Source organism: Ursus maritimus, unplaced genomic scaffold, assembly GCF_017311325.1.
Source record: "Ursus maritimus isolate PB19 unplaced genomic scaffold, ASM1731132v1 scaffold_18, whole genome shotgun sequence".
NCBI classification, from domain to species: domain Eukaryota; kingdom Metazoa; phylum Chordata; class Mammalia; order Carnivora; family Ursidae; genus Ursus; species Ursus maritimus.
The window spans coordinates 13,538,843-13,553,290 of NW_024424230.1; the positions used below are offsets into that span (position 1 = coordinate 13,538,843).

At 39.8% G+C, this 14,448-nt stretch overlaps 2 long non-coding RNA genes across 2 annotated transcripts in view; one reads left to right on the forward strand and one right to left on the reverse strand.

The window, feature by feature from the left end:
- Nucleotides 1-8,773, forward strand: part of LOC103675900 — a 9,480-nt gene extending 707 nt beyond the window's left edge. Inside the window, exon 2 of the long non-coding RNA XR_571941.2 lies at nucleotides 7,357-8,773. This is a non-coding gene — a long non-coding RNA (uncharacterized LOC103675900). The remainder of the gene's footprint in view (nucleotides 1-7,356) is intronic.
- LOC103675895 overlaps nucleotides 7,912-14,448 on the reverse strand; it is a 35,539-nt gene continuing 29,002 nt past the window's right edge. The window contains exon 3 of the long non-coding RNA XR_571940.2: nucleotides 7,912-7,962. This is a non-coding gene — a long non-coding RNA (uncharacterized LOC103675895). The remainder of the gene's footprint in view (nucleotides 7,963-14,448) is intronic.

Genomic DNA, 14,448 nt, shown 5'->3' on the forward strand with positions numbered 1-14,448 from the left:
GACGCGCGGCCCCGGGGGCGCAGGGGCCACCCGACCCGAGGGAGTTCCGCGGCCTCTGGGCCGAGAGGGGGACGCGCTAATGTGGACGTCCCTGGCCTAACGGTTGCCTCTGATCTGTAACGCTCTTTGGAAATTTTTTCCACGACAGTTTAGCAGACTGAGTCCCCCTCAGCCCCCCCCCCCCCCCCAGCCTCCATCTTTTGGGCATCATTTTATTTGCTAAATAACGTTTCTGTGCCTAACGCTAACATTTTGGATCCTTGTGCCGGTGTAAATTCCCTTTGATTCGAGGAACTTAATAAGCCAACACCTTGACAGGCTTTCAACATTTTTTTTTTTTAGTTTTGTTACATTTTTAAGGTTTGAGGACCTTCAAAGTGTCTCACATTGTAGTTTTTTTTTTTTTAACATAGCCCCAATTTTTAATACCCATCTGGATCTTCCGAGGGTTAATTTTTAAAAGGTGGGTTTGCTTTTAAATTCTTAATGTTTTAAGTCCTACTCCAGCTATATGGTAGGAGTATGTAAAAAATAAGAATGACACTGTAACTCTGAAATGTTGGGACATCTGTGGGAGAGCATATGCTGAGCCCTTTATTTCACAACTTTATACCCTAAGAAGCTAATTTATAATTGAGTAAAAGGCTGAACTGAAGGCTGAATCAGTTTCAGCAGTAAAACAGGGAGAGGGAATTATTTTCAACACATTTGAGATTGGCAAAGTATATGAAAGCCATTCTTCCATGTAATTTACCATTTCCTTGTATTCTTTGGGTGTAATGTAGAAATCACCACAATCAGGAGAAAACTTTGTAAAGACTTTTATTAACAATCCTTGCTCTCTTTTGCTGTCCTCTTCATCTTCCCAGGAATTTTCTACCCTATCTCATCTACCTCCCACATTTCTAAAGCTTAGGCTGAAATACTTTAGGCAACCAATAATTATATTACTCTAGCTAGATACAGGTTCCTATTGAGTCACCTGTCTAGATCCAGGTATCTCACGTAGTAAGATAATATAGTTAGGAGGTGATATTTACATGTGACCCAGGCAAAAGATCTTTACATTTTCCTTGGCAACAAGAAGCCATTTGGTAGGAGCTCTCAGGGATACTTGACCCATAAATTTTATATTAGAATTCAGATTTGTAAAATAAAATGATGACTTTTGTCCTTCTGTCTTTGGCCAATATTAGAAAATTCAGTGATCAAAGCTTTTGCATATATGGGACATAGATACAATAATTCAGTGATTCTGGTTGTCTTCCTTCAGCTGGACAATTTGCTATTTATCCCCCAGTGCATTGTTTCAGAGCCCTCTCTCCATACTGCAACTCATTAGACCAAGTTTCAGCTTTTTTTCCACCCTTTATAAGGGAGAGAGAGAGCACGTTCATTGGGGAAAAGGGAGGTACTACTGCAGTGCTGTTCTGGGAGTGGCCCAGATGGAAATCCCAGGATGAGGTGTAGGTATGTTTAGTTGGGAAAAACTACCCAGATGATTCTAATAAGATGCCCTAGGAAGGTATTCCTCCTACCAGGCCTACCTATTGAGAACACCTGCTCTAGATTCTCTGGTGTTTTACATATTCCCTGGATAATTATTCAGATGGGCCAGATATTGGTACTGTGGCAATGGTGGGTGCGTTTGTATCTAAGTTGTTCACAGACAGATATATACCATAAAAGATGTCTTTAAGGATGCAAAGTGCTCTTGTCTCTTGTCTCTAGATGATATTTAAGGCATATTCAATATACTATTTAATGCTTATTCAGTATGTCTTATTTGCATCTTTAGCTATGAAAGATGATATTATTGATATTACTGTCCAAATATTTATATGTAACCAGAAGACTGGTTTCAGTTAAGATTCTACTTTGGATTAAGACACTAGCCAGTGACTGAGGATTGAGGCAACTTTGGAACCCTTCCTTTGGCAGTCGGGTTACTGTAAGGAATTTCAGTAAAAACACAGTTAATTGGATGGTTCAGAGCAGACTAATAATGATACCAACTCTATAAGAAGGATGACCAGATACAGCTACCTCTAACTCAGATGAAGCACCTAATCTGATCCATACCAAGAATGTGTTCTTTCAGTCTTTATGAAGGTTATTTGCTCCCCTCCCATGACACCTCTGTTTCTTCCATTAGAAAATAAATGTCTTAAGGTATTTTGTACTCAATTTTATATCTTGATATCCAGAACACCGTAGATATTAATAAGTGCTGAATAAACAAATGAATAATGCCCTAAGAACCAAAAGTAACTGCCAACTACTCCTGGGGTCACCTGAATCTTTGTTCATATCTAGAAGGGAAAAGAAAACACCTGTGTCCCAGTATTGCCAGACCAGTCCTGAGATTCATTCTGAATGAACTGGCTTAGGTTACATGCCCATTTCTGATTATTCACTGGAGCCGCAGAAGGGAGTCAGTTTCCTCAGAACCATGTAGGTCCCCCCTCAAAAAATCCAGGACTGTTGGAAAGAATCGAGGGAACCATGGATGCTGGGGAAGCAACTAATGTGTGTCCAATGCCATTGTTCTTACAGTCTGTACTTTTGATCACTTAAATTGTCGTGGATTTAAGGTACCTCAAAAATAAATTTTTGTTTAGTTAGATCATGCATTTAAGGACTATTAAATATTGTCATTAAAGATTAAAGTTAAAAAGCTGGTCTTAAGTTCCTGCAAACAACACAGATAAATTAATCATTGATATATAAATTAAGGAAAAAATTAAGTATATAAAATTTAAAAAGGTAAGTTTTGATAAGGCTTACAGAAGCATACTATAAGACATATTTGACATAGAAATCCATCGGTATTGATGCAATGACAGTATTGGTAAGCTGGGAATCCATGCCCAACACTGGTGTATGGCACCTTTTCTGGGAGACCAGTGTTTGGTTAAATTCAGAGCCTCCCTGGAGTTGTGGTTTCATTTGTCAGAGAGATTCTTAGATGGACCAGATGGTCCAAGTTCTCCCACTTGTACATTGAAACATGGAGAAACCCTGGAATCCACCAATCTTTGAAGCCTGTCCATAAATAAACTTGATTCTAAAGTGTGTTGATCTGGTAAATCCTCAGGCTACTGGCTCGTGTTAGAAATTCAGGAACTAGGGGCAGATAGTGAGAGAGCACGAGCAGAGAGGTGAGGTCAGTTGAGCGTCCGACTTGGTTTCGGATCAGGTCCTGATCTCAGGGTTGTGAGATCAAGCCGAGTTGGGCTCCACTTGGAGTCTGCTTGGGATTCTCTCTCCCTCTGCTTCTGCCCCTCCCCACCTCTCTCTCTCTTTCTCTCTCAAATACATAAAGCTTAAAAAAAAAAAAATTCAGGAACGTGATGACATTATGTATTTGCCTGGTTCTATGGGACATATGCAAATAGATGTTGCGCCCAGCTGTTCAGAAAGGTAAAGGCTATCTCCCCGAAAAGACAACACTGCTTCCTAGGAACCCACGGAGAGGTAGAGTAGAAGTGTCAGAAGTTTAACTTGCTAGATAGAAAAATAATCACAAAGGGCTTATATCATTTGAGAGATGCCCTTTGCCAACCGATAGATCTTCATCAGTAACCTAATCAGGATAGCCCAGATTTCTTGCCAATTGATTCAGAAATCCTGAACTACTGGGATATGTCAAAAGGAAAGCCAAGCCAATAAACTCTGTAAAATTGGCACATGAAGGGGCTCCTAGTTGGCAAATCTAGCAGAATTTCTGTATCAAAAAGAATAACATGGTACCCAGTGACTAAAAAAAGAATCCAACTCCATAGGGATTCTCAGAGAAAAGGGTGGAGGAGAGCTCTTCTTTACAGAAGAATGTTAGCTAAAAAATTTAGAAGTGAAGAATGATGAGGAAACTATCATTTTGCAACCACCATGTGTAATAACCAATTTAGGCATTTTCACCACTGGGTGCAAAGTTGTTGGGAAGCAGGACATTCACGTGTTCTCGACACCTCAATTAAAAGGCTTCAGAAAGGTACTTTTTCATGGATAAATCTGATGGACACCACCTTAACCATGTGGTCACAATAAGCATTACCAATAAGGGGACAATCTATACCATATTCTTCCTCATGTCGTGGATGCCATTGAAAGAACATACTATTTGTAGTATTCTTGCCAAAATGTTTACACTGAATCTTATCATGGTGAAATAAGACAAATCTAGATCGTGGGACATTATACAAGACAACTGGCCTGAATCTTTAAAAATATCAATGTCATGAGAGCAAACACAGGAGGGGAACTACATTGTCCTCAGTAAAGAAAACTAAAGAGGCATGATGACCAAATGACCAAAGAGGCATGCCAAAGCATGATGACCAAACTCATGATCTGTGATTGGATCCTGGGCTTAAAAAAACCAACTAAACAAACAAAAAAACTCTAGGGGCACCTGGGTGGTGCAGTTGGTTAGCATCAGATTCTTGGTTTCAGCTCAGTTGGTGATCTCAGGGTCATGAGATCGAGCCTTGCATGGAGCTCCTCACTGAGATTCTGTGTCCCTCTCCATTCGCCCCTCCTGCTTGTGCTCTCTAAAATAAATCTTAAACACACACACACACACACACACACACAACCTCTAAAAGACATTTTGGGGATCATTACGTAAGTTTGAATAGGAGCTTTTAAAAAAAATATTTTTATGGGGGGGAGGGGCAAAGGGTGGGAGAGAGAGAATCTCAAGTAGACTCCACACTGAGCATGGGCCCAGATGCAGGGCTCCATGCAGGGCTCAATCCCAGGACTCCGGAGATCACTGCCTGAGCCGAAATCAAGAGTTAGATGCTTAACCAACTAAGCCACCCAGGGGCCCCTTGAATAGGGACTCCTTATTAGACATGGTTACGTTATAATGCTAACTTTCTTGGGTGACATAATGATCTTGTGGTTTTATAGAAAAATGTCCTTGTTTTCAGTTGGAAATTGCTGAAGCACTGAAGGTTTAAATGTCAGGTATCTACAACTTATTTTTTATTTAAAAATTATAGAGAAATAAAGCAAATGTGGCAAAACACTGACAATAAGCAAATCTAGGTGAAGGGTATATGGGTGAACGTTGAAGCATTTCCCCTTTCTGTAGGCATGATTTTCTTTTCAAAATAAAGTGAGAAAAGTGGAGATTACAACTACAGATCTACAGCATGAGCAAAAGGCTAAAAAATATATACTAGATTTATGAATGTAGTTTAACACATTTAGAATTGTTTATCTGGTTTCATAAATGGGACAAAATGTTAATCAAAGTCCTCTTTAAAACTATATATAAAATAGAATAGTAACGTTTGTGAAAGGAACAGGGAAGCCTAATGGAGAACTGGTTTTCTGGATTTGTTACCTTGATATATTGACCTTCCAAAAAAAGAGCGAAGCTGGCTAGGATCAACTTGTAATGGCCTGCAGAATCAGAAGGTGTCCCAAGAGTCAATTTGCCAGTGTGTTCTGAAGCAAACCTGGGATCCAGCCAAATGCAAGCAAGGTCATCCTCAGGTAGAAACATTTCTAAAGAAGGGTGCAAAATAATCTGCTGGAACCAAACTAGAGAAATCACGGTGAAGTACCAGGAGGCTGGTACTTCATGGTTCCATGCGGAGCACGTTATAATTAAATTACCTTCATTTTTTCATATAATTAAATTACCTTCATTTTTTAATCTGCTTTCCCTCAAAGGCGATGTAAGGAGATTGCTTGTAATCTAACTAGGGAAAATGGAGAGTCAGTGCGTTTGTTCAGGTTAACGCGGGACTTCCCAGTGTAAACCATTGCATCTGATGGATACGGCTTTGCCGCCACTGGAACGACAGACTTTGGTGGGTGGAGACTTAGTTCTTTGGGCTTTTCCCTCTGTCTCTAACGCTCTAAGACCATGCAGTTTTCATCCTGGGATTCTGATTAAGAACCCAACAACCTTTTGATTAGCGATTCAGTTTCCCATTGACTTAATGCTGGGAAACAGGATACCCTAGAGAATGGAGATACATAATCCACTCCCAAGGAAGGGGCATTTCACACTGAAATAAATACATTGACATTCTGCTTACTGGTCCCTTGTAGGTTTAGTTACAGGGGATCACTCCCCCTGAATCTTGTCAATTCTGAGTAAACAAGATCACTTTCTTGGATCCTGGCTTATCTATGCTACCTTGAGCAGCCTGCTATTCTTGTTTGAGATAATTTTAACTTCTACACATTTAGGTCCAAATAATACCATTTAAAGGATACAATTTTTCTCTTGGAAAAAAAAAACTATTTGAAAGAATTTCTTAAAACTATAATATTTTTAAAATGTTACTTAGCAGCTTTAGAGGACGGGTTACAAATCTTTATGTGACAAGGAAAACACATACTAAATACTAAAAACTCTTACTTAAATCCTGTAAACAACTGATGCTGTGTAAGATTTAATTAATTTTTTTAAAATTACATTTAAATTATATATATAATGTATATATAAATGAGTGGTGATTTTTTTAAGTTCATTAAAAAACTATTCAATTAAAAACCACCAATTTGTGATGTAGAAAAGTATTTGTTTTATTTTTCACTTTTTCAACTGATTTTGATGGAACTATGTGGATACAAGTTAAGCAAATACAGCCTAAATTAAACAATCCTCTTGCCACATTTATCCTGGAACACATCTACACATCAGAACACTAGTGTTGTAGATGGACTATAGTTAAAATATTTCAAAAATAATATATTTATTTTGCTTTTAAACATCAAATCAAAATTTATTTTTCCGGCATTCAATATTTGTACTTAAAATGTTCCATCAACATTTACAACTTTAAGGTTTTAAAGGTTTTTTCTTCATAATTCTTAAATATTTTGCTATTAAAAAAGGCATGAGAGGGGTACCTGGGTGGCTCGGCCTGTTAAGCCTCAGAATTCTGATTTCTGCTCAGGTTATGATCTTAGGGTCCTGAGATCAAAACCCCCTGCCCTTCAAGCTCTGGCCTGGGTGTGGAGTCTGCTTAAGATTCTCTGCACCCCCTTGGGCCCCCCTTGGCTCACCCACATTCACTTTCTCCCTCAAAAAAAGAAAAAAGGCATGAGAACAGTTTTTTATTGTTGTTGTTGTTGTTTTTAAGATTTTATTTATTTATTTATTTATTTGAGAGAGAGAGGGAGAGGCCAAGAGCAGGAGCAGGGCAGAGGGAGAGGGACAAGCGACTCCCCCTCGAGCAGGGAGCTGGGCTCGATCCCTGGACCCTGGAATCATGACCTGAGCCGAAGGCAGACGCTTCACCTACGGAGCCACCCAGGCGCCCTGAGAATAGTTTTATTTCACAGAAATGTAAGCTAAGTTCTGACCTGAAGATTTTATCTCCATAGATGTACTGTTTTTCAGACTGAACTGTGCTGGTGTAAGATTGGCAAATTCATGGCATAGGTCGTCGTTGCTGCTGAAATTTGGATGACGTAGGGAACCGTTTCAATTCTATCAGAAGGCTTTGGCTGCCGACGCCAGAAGGGGTGGAAACGATAGATCAACTTTGACTAAATTGTCGTTTCCTGACTTCTAACCTCTGAGGAGCCTTGCGCTTCAACTGGTGACTCAAGCATACAGCCCCAGGAGGAGAGGACCGCCTGGGGCTCAATCAGACCCCTCCGGGGTCGCAGCGCCCCTCCCGCTCTCCACCCACACCTGGCCCTCGGGCTGCAAGGGCTCACAAGCATTAGATGTCCAATGGCCTGGAGGGAAGCCGTGCTGTGGATTCATCTGAGCTTCTGCTCCCCGTGGGGACAGCTCTGGCAACGGCTGCAGCACAGCTCACCTCCCTGCACAACTTGCCTGTGAACTTACGCGGGGACCGTAAGAGCGGGTGTCACGTAGCGGCCCAGACTCAAACGCAGAGCTGCTCCAGTCCGCAGAGTTGCCGTGATTCTCAAAAGCTCCACATAATCCTCGTGGGCCCGTGTAGTCCCCATTCTAGTGACCTGAAGCAGTCAGAGCAAAGAAATAACAGGAGAAAAGAATCATTTCCCCACGGCAAAGCGGAAGTCTTTCTAAACAGAGCAACAGCGGCAGTAATAAAGACAATTGAGTATTGAGTTGTGTGCTGTTGAACTAACCACTTTACACATAGTTTCTATTAAACTTCATCACACTCTTCAGATAAATGCCATTTTATAGATGAAGGAACTGGGACCCAGAGGGTAAGCCATTTTCCAAGGTTTCATGCTAGAAAGTGGCTGACGCATGATTCAAACCCTTGTTGGCCACCCAAAACTATATTTTCATCCACTGTGGCATCTACAGAATGTGAAATACTTCCAATTCAAGGAGTGAAGGAATTTAAAATAACATTTACCACTTGTTTCCTCACTATAAAAGCCACAGATGTTCACTATTAAAAATCTGATTAATAAAAATTTTTTATTAATATTAAGAATTTTAAATTAGCCACCATTTCACTGCCTACAGGTAGCTACTATACATTTCATTTTCAATATTTTCCTGGGATTGTATGTGTGTGAGTATGCATGCATATATGTGTGTGTATTTGCGCAAAGTATATACATATTATAAACTGTAATTTCAGTGGTGCTACATTTTTAAGACTAGACTGTAGATTTCCTAATTTGGGGGTTGTTCATTCCTAGTATATAGAAATATAATTGATTTTTGTATGTTGATCTTGTATTCCACACCTTGCTGACTTATTCGTTTTAGGTGTGTGTGTGTGTGCTTTAAGATTTTCTGTATATAGGATCGTGAGTCTGTGAATAAAGACAAGTTTCACTTTTTCCTTTCTGACTAGTGTGCTTTCTTAAATTCTCTGTTTACACTGGCTAGAATTTCTAGTGTAATGTTGAGGAGGTAAGAGTGAAAATCCTTATCTTATTCTCAATCTTAGTGGGGAAAAAATTAAATCTTTCACTATTGAGTATGATGTTAGCAGTACATTTTTCGTAAGTGCCCTTTATTAGGTTGTGGAAGTTCCTTTCTATTCCTACTATGCTGAGGGTTTTTATCATAAATAGGTATTGAATTTTGTCATATGCTTTTTCTGGGTCTTGTGAGGTGATCATGTTGTTTTTGTACTTTATTATATGATGTATTATATTAAATGATATTTAGATATTGAACCAACCTTGCATTCCTGGGATAAATTCCACTTGGTCTTAATGTATCATTTTTGTTTTATGTGCTGATTTCAGCTGTCTCTAGTGGTTGCCTCTCATCACCTACACTGCTGGAATAGAACTAACTTGCTGTGGAGCTGGGGGAAGGCATTTTAGCCCCAGGCTAAAATGCCACAGACTTCCACTGACCTTACTGAAGTTTAAAATTCTTCTCAATTTGTTGTACGACTTGGGTCAATTTACAGGGTACCGAAATGGCTGTTTTTGATAGTTTTATCCAATTTTATCAGTGCTTTTTGGGAAAAGGATTTGGCACACTTTTCCCTCAGTCATTCTGGCAATCCTGCCCCTGCCTTCATCCACCTCCCCCCACCCTGCCCCGATGGATTCTAAAAGAATGCGTTATACATCCCTAATTTTTCCCAGTCTACTTTAGTTAATGTTTCCACTTCATGCAAAATGCAGAAAGCTTGTGAGGTATAGGTTCATTGACTGGTGTTAGGTTTATATATAAGCTCATTTACCTCGTAATACATAGGTTCATTTACCATTCCTAAGGAGCATATGTAAACACTCACCCCATCTCCTGCGGTTTACACTATCTGCAAACAATTTTCAGGGTTTAGATGGAATAATCATGAAGCCACTTTTCATTTAGAAAACATGAAAGCTTTTAATGAAGAAAGAAAATTATAACAAAAACTCTTTATATATGCTATGCATCTGTGAATAGCCCAAGCTTTTTCTTAAGTTTAAAATTCTTGAAAGGGGCAAGCAAGCCTTTGTATTTTAGGGACCAGTGCCTAGAATAATGGGTGTAATTCTTTCACTGTATAAAAGGTACAGAGGGTTATTTGGGGCAAAGGTATTATGTGCAGAGTGAGTGATCTGTGTATACTGGTAACACCTTTGCCCCCATGCAATCACACAGACCTGAACTTACATACCTTTTACACCAGGAGAGAACCAGCATCCACCAGTAGCTTGTGACTATGCAATCACTAATCATTAATATCTCTTTGACATTTCAGGAAATGGTCTATTTTCCTTTCCTGATTGTTCTTAGTTTATAGCAATATAATTGAGGAAAAGTTTTTAGGGTATGGTCTTTATTTTAGTTGTGTTTATTTTTTTGGAGAACAAATAGTTTATTTACTTTTCAGTGCTATCTCTTAGCATATATATTTTTTTCTTGCTCCAAAATTACCTGTTGGAGAGGTATGCTGTTAATTTTCTGCTATGTGTATGTTCACATGTCTGGTTAGACCATGTTTATCTATTATGGAAAGTTAATTTTTAGCGATCAGAGAATGTGTTTAACTTGCCACGAAGAGGCACGTTAAGCCTGTGCTTTATTCCTTGTCTGGAAAGTTTCTTATCTTCTCCTCATTCTTCTAAATCTCAACCATCCTCAGGGACCGAGCTCACATCTCGTCTTTCAGGAACTTTTCCATGACCATCCCACCTGGAAATGGTCTTTTTCTCCTTCCTTCCTTCATTCATTTAGCAAGTATGTCTTGAGGGCTCACTCTTTGTAAGACATTGATTAGGCAGTTACAGAAGTTACAGAAGTTACAGAAAAGTATCAAATCATTTCGTACTTGTAAATATATGTGCCTCTATCTTATTTCCTCAGTTAAATTGTGAGTTGCTTGGGCTACCTCCACCATCTTATTATTTATTACATTCCTTATAAAATTTAGTAGGGTGGCTTCTATTTAGTAAGGGTCAAAGAAGTTTAATTTATATGATGACTACATTTATAGACTTTCTTTAAAAATACTGAAGTTTGCAAGACACAAATAGTTCCAATACTTATATCATTTAATCATTCCACCCAAAATATCCCAAATATAGGTATGGAATTAAATTTTCAAGCTATTCAAAATTCTGTCACTTTGTCACATCTACATAATGACTCCTACCTGGCTCCTCCTGCCCCCATTATTTTCCCAGGCTCTGTAATACTGGGGTGTGTGTGTGTGTGTGTGTGTGTGTGTGTGTGTGTGTATCCATAAAAATACAACACCATATAAAGCATTAAATAATCCCAGCCTGTGTCAGATTCCCATATACTGTGCCTGAGAGTATAGGGCCCAGTAGAAAGAGCATTGTCCTGGAAATTAGGACATAAAGCTTATAATCCCTCACTAACGTCCACCTCCTCCTTTGCAAAATATAGGTTATGGGAGGTACTGGGCTGAGTGATTGCTACAATCTCTTAGAGCTCTAAAATTATATGAGCTTCTGCAGACCGATTCTTTGAATAAAAATCAGGAAGTGGAACATCAGAATTTGGTGTACAAATATAGTCTACATCACTTGCAAATTTTAGCCTGCTGTCTCCTCATTTTCTAATGTTTATGATGAACCATCTTTGTGAATCCTGTTTTCCCAGTCGAGAAGGCCCCTCTCACCCTGTCTGTGTATATGTAAGTCTTACCACGCTTCAGTGTCGGATTCTACCACTCCCAGAGGAAAGGAACTAACCTGTCTCCTCCAGCCATCTGGCCCCCGCTGAGCCTCATCTCCCTCTGAGCTACCACACCCCCTACCACTCAGCCCTCATATCTCCCCAAGTATTTCTATGGGTAACTCTTGTCTATCTTATGGGACATGGACCATATGTTACATTTCTTTTTATGACTCTGTGTCGAATAAATAAACTGATTAAACCTTGATTTTTTTAAAATTCAAATATTCACATTAGGAAACTGCTAAAAACCTTTCAGAGGCATAGGTAAAATGAAGGACATTTTTATATAAATTAGATATGTAGCAAACTGCTTTAATGGAATATTTGCTTCATATAAATTTAAAGAGCTGATTTTACCAGTAATACTTATATTAAATAGGCTACTTTGGGGTGTCAGCTGCTACAAACATTTTGTAAAGCAATGTTACAATATGTATCAAGAATCTAAATATTTTTTGTACCTTTTAATATATTTATTTCTGGAAATCTATGCTAAGGAAATAATCCTAAATCAGAAAAAGAAAAAAAAGGCTTTATATGCAAACATGTGCATAACAGCTTAATGTGCAATATTACTATCCCAAAATAAGTGAATGGGCAAATACATCATACACACATGAGACAATATTATGTAACCATTAAAAATGTAGTTGGTAAAATATGTTCCAACACAGGGAAATGCTCTAATATAATGTTGAGTGGAAAACATCAGGATATAAAAGTTTACAAATAGCAAGGTCAAAACAATATGCAAAGGGACGCCTGGGTGGCTCAGTCCACTAAGCATCCGACTCTTGATTTTGGCTCAGGTCATGATCCCGGGTTCCTGAGATTGAGCCCCACGTGGGGCTCCGCGCTGGGCATGGAGCCTCTTTGGGATAATCTCTCTCCCTCTCCTTCTGCCCCTCCCCACCCTGGCTCACGCTCTCGCTACACAAAACAAAACAAAACAGGAAAACAAGATGCAAAAACATGAGTAGAAAAAAGAAATGGAGGAGAGTATACTTAAATGCTAAGAGGGGTTATCTTTTTATGGCAAAATTGCAATTTGAATTTTTTCTTTCTCTTTCTACTTTTTTGTTTTCCACATTGTCAAAATTGAGTGTATATTCATTTTGGAATGGAAAACAATATAATTTCAAATACGGGGGCATCAAGGTTTTAAGTTACAAGCAGACATTTTTTTAGAACTCAAATATCTCAGTGATCTGGCATCTGAAGAAGGTGTGGTTGTCTAAACAGAAGTTCCATCTCTTCTGTCACCCTCTCAGTGTTGTCAAGTCTGAAGAGTAATCCAACCACTCGGTCACTATTTTGAATCCCTTAATCAAACTTTCTGTTCATGCTATCCCACGGAGTCCTTGGACTGTTCGGACTTACACTGAGTTGAGAATAAGCTTTGAAAAAAGAGACTCACACCTCCCTTCCTCCACTTTATGGTCAGGATCCCAGCTCGGTCAGAGAGTTTTCACTCAGTCCTTTTCCCCCAAAGAGGCAATGGTTCGTTACATTTGACTGATCAGGGTGACAGAGTTTCTTGGTGGTCTTTTCACATCAAGGACCACACACAAGATAAGTCCAGCCATGGTATATACACATTGAGGTAGCTATTGGGCAAATTTATGATATTAATAAAGCAGGAGCATTTTGCTTAATGCTCGACTAAATTTGTCTGGTACTAAGTTTTAAATCTGCTTAAACATCCTATTTAGGAATATCTGACTCAGAATAATTAGTGTATTTTAATCAGAAGGAATCACAAAGGAACGATTCTAACAGGATCAGGTAGTACCACTGGAAAAGGAAAGAGAAGATCCTGAGAAACAGAACTGAAACCAAAGTGATAGAAAATGAAACGAAACTGAAACCTAGCCAGCAAAGCTATTAAAAAAAAAAGTCCTGATCTTAACAGAGTCATAGCAGGTAACTAGTTATGAGCCAGTATTACCAAAAGTAAGAGCACTAAATGTCTTAAATTGTCCTAGGTTACACTTTTACTCAAAATGAAACATGTCACCAGCTGTGTGACCTTGCCAAAGTTATTTAACGTCTCTGAGTGTCTGTTTACTTGCCTATGAAAATAGGTGTAACAGCGCACATCAGCCAAGATTCAGTATAGAATCTCAGGGCTGGAGGGGGCCTTATGGGTCATCAGGCATGACCCCCTCCACCAGGACAGGGCCTCGTTCTGGCCATGCCTCTTCCCAGCCCCCTGACATTCAGGGCCACATCTCTCCTGTCAGGACAGCGAGCTCTCATGGCAGCCAGAGTTTCTGCAGGGCTCACTGAGGGCTCAGGCAAACTGAGTCCCAAGCAACGTGAGGGACAGGGTGAGAGAAGAAAGGTTGAGAGGACATGAAACTGATCTGGCTTCAGAAGACAGTTCTGTGGGGACAGCTGAGGGGTCGAGGCAGCTCGGACAGCATACAAGCCATCACCATGGCCAGAGAGGGAGAGAGAGTCTATGGTGCTATCAAGTGATGACTGAGACACATACAGGAGACAGGTGTGGGGACCACCAGGGTAGGTGTGTCGTGCAGGTAGGACACAGGACTCAGAGGAGAGCCCTGGGCTTGTCTAAATGCTCTGCTATCGCCATCTTGAAATTCTTAATAATCCTTTAACAATTTCACTTTGCCTTGGACTCTACCGGTTATGTAGCCAGTCCTGGTGCAACACCTAAGCCTCACTTAGCAGACGGCTGGGGGAAGGTGAGGAGGGGGACAAGGAGAGATCAGGACCTGCCCTGGCATGTGTGACTTTTTACTATGTGCCAGTGAATGGCAGGACAAGGCTGCATTGCGCTTCCTGCCCCCGAGGGCTGGCTTAGCACCTACGGGACTAATCTGAGGGTTTGTGGG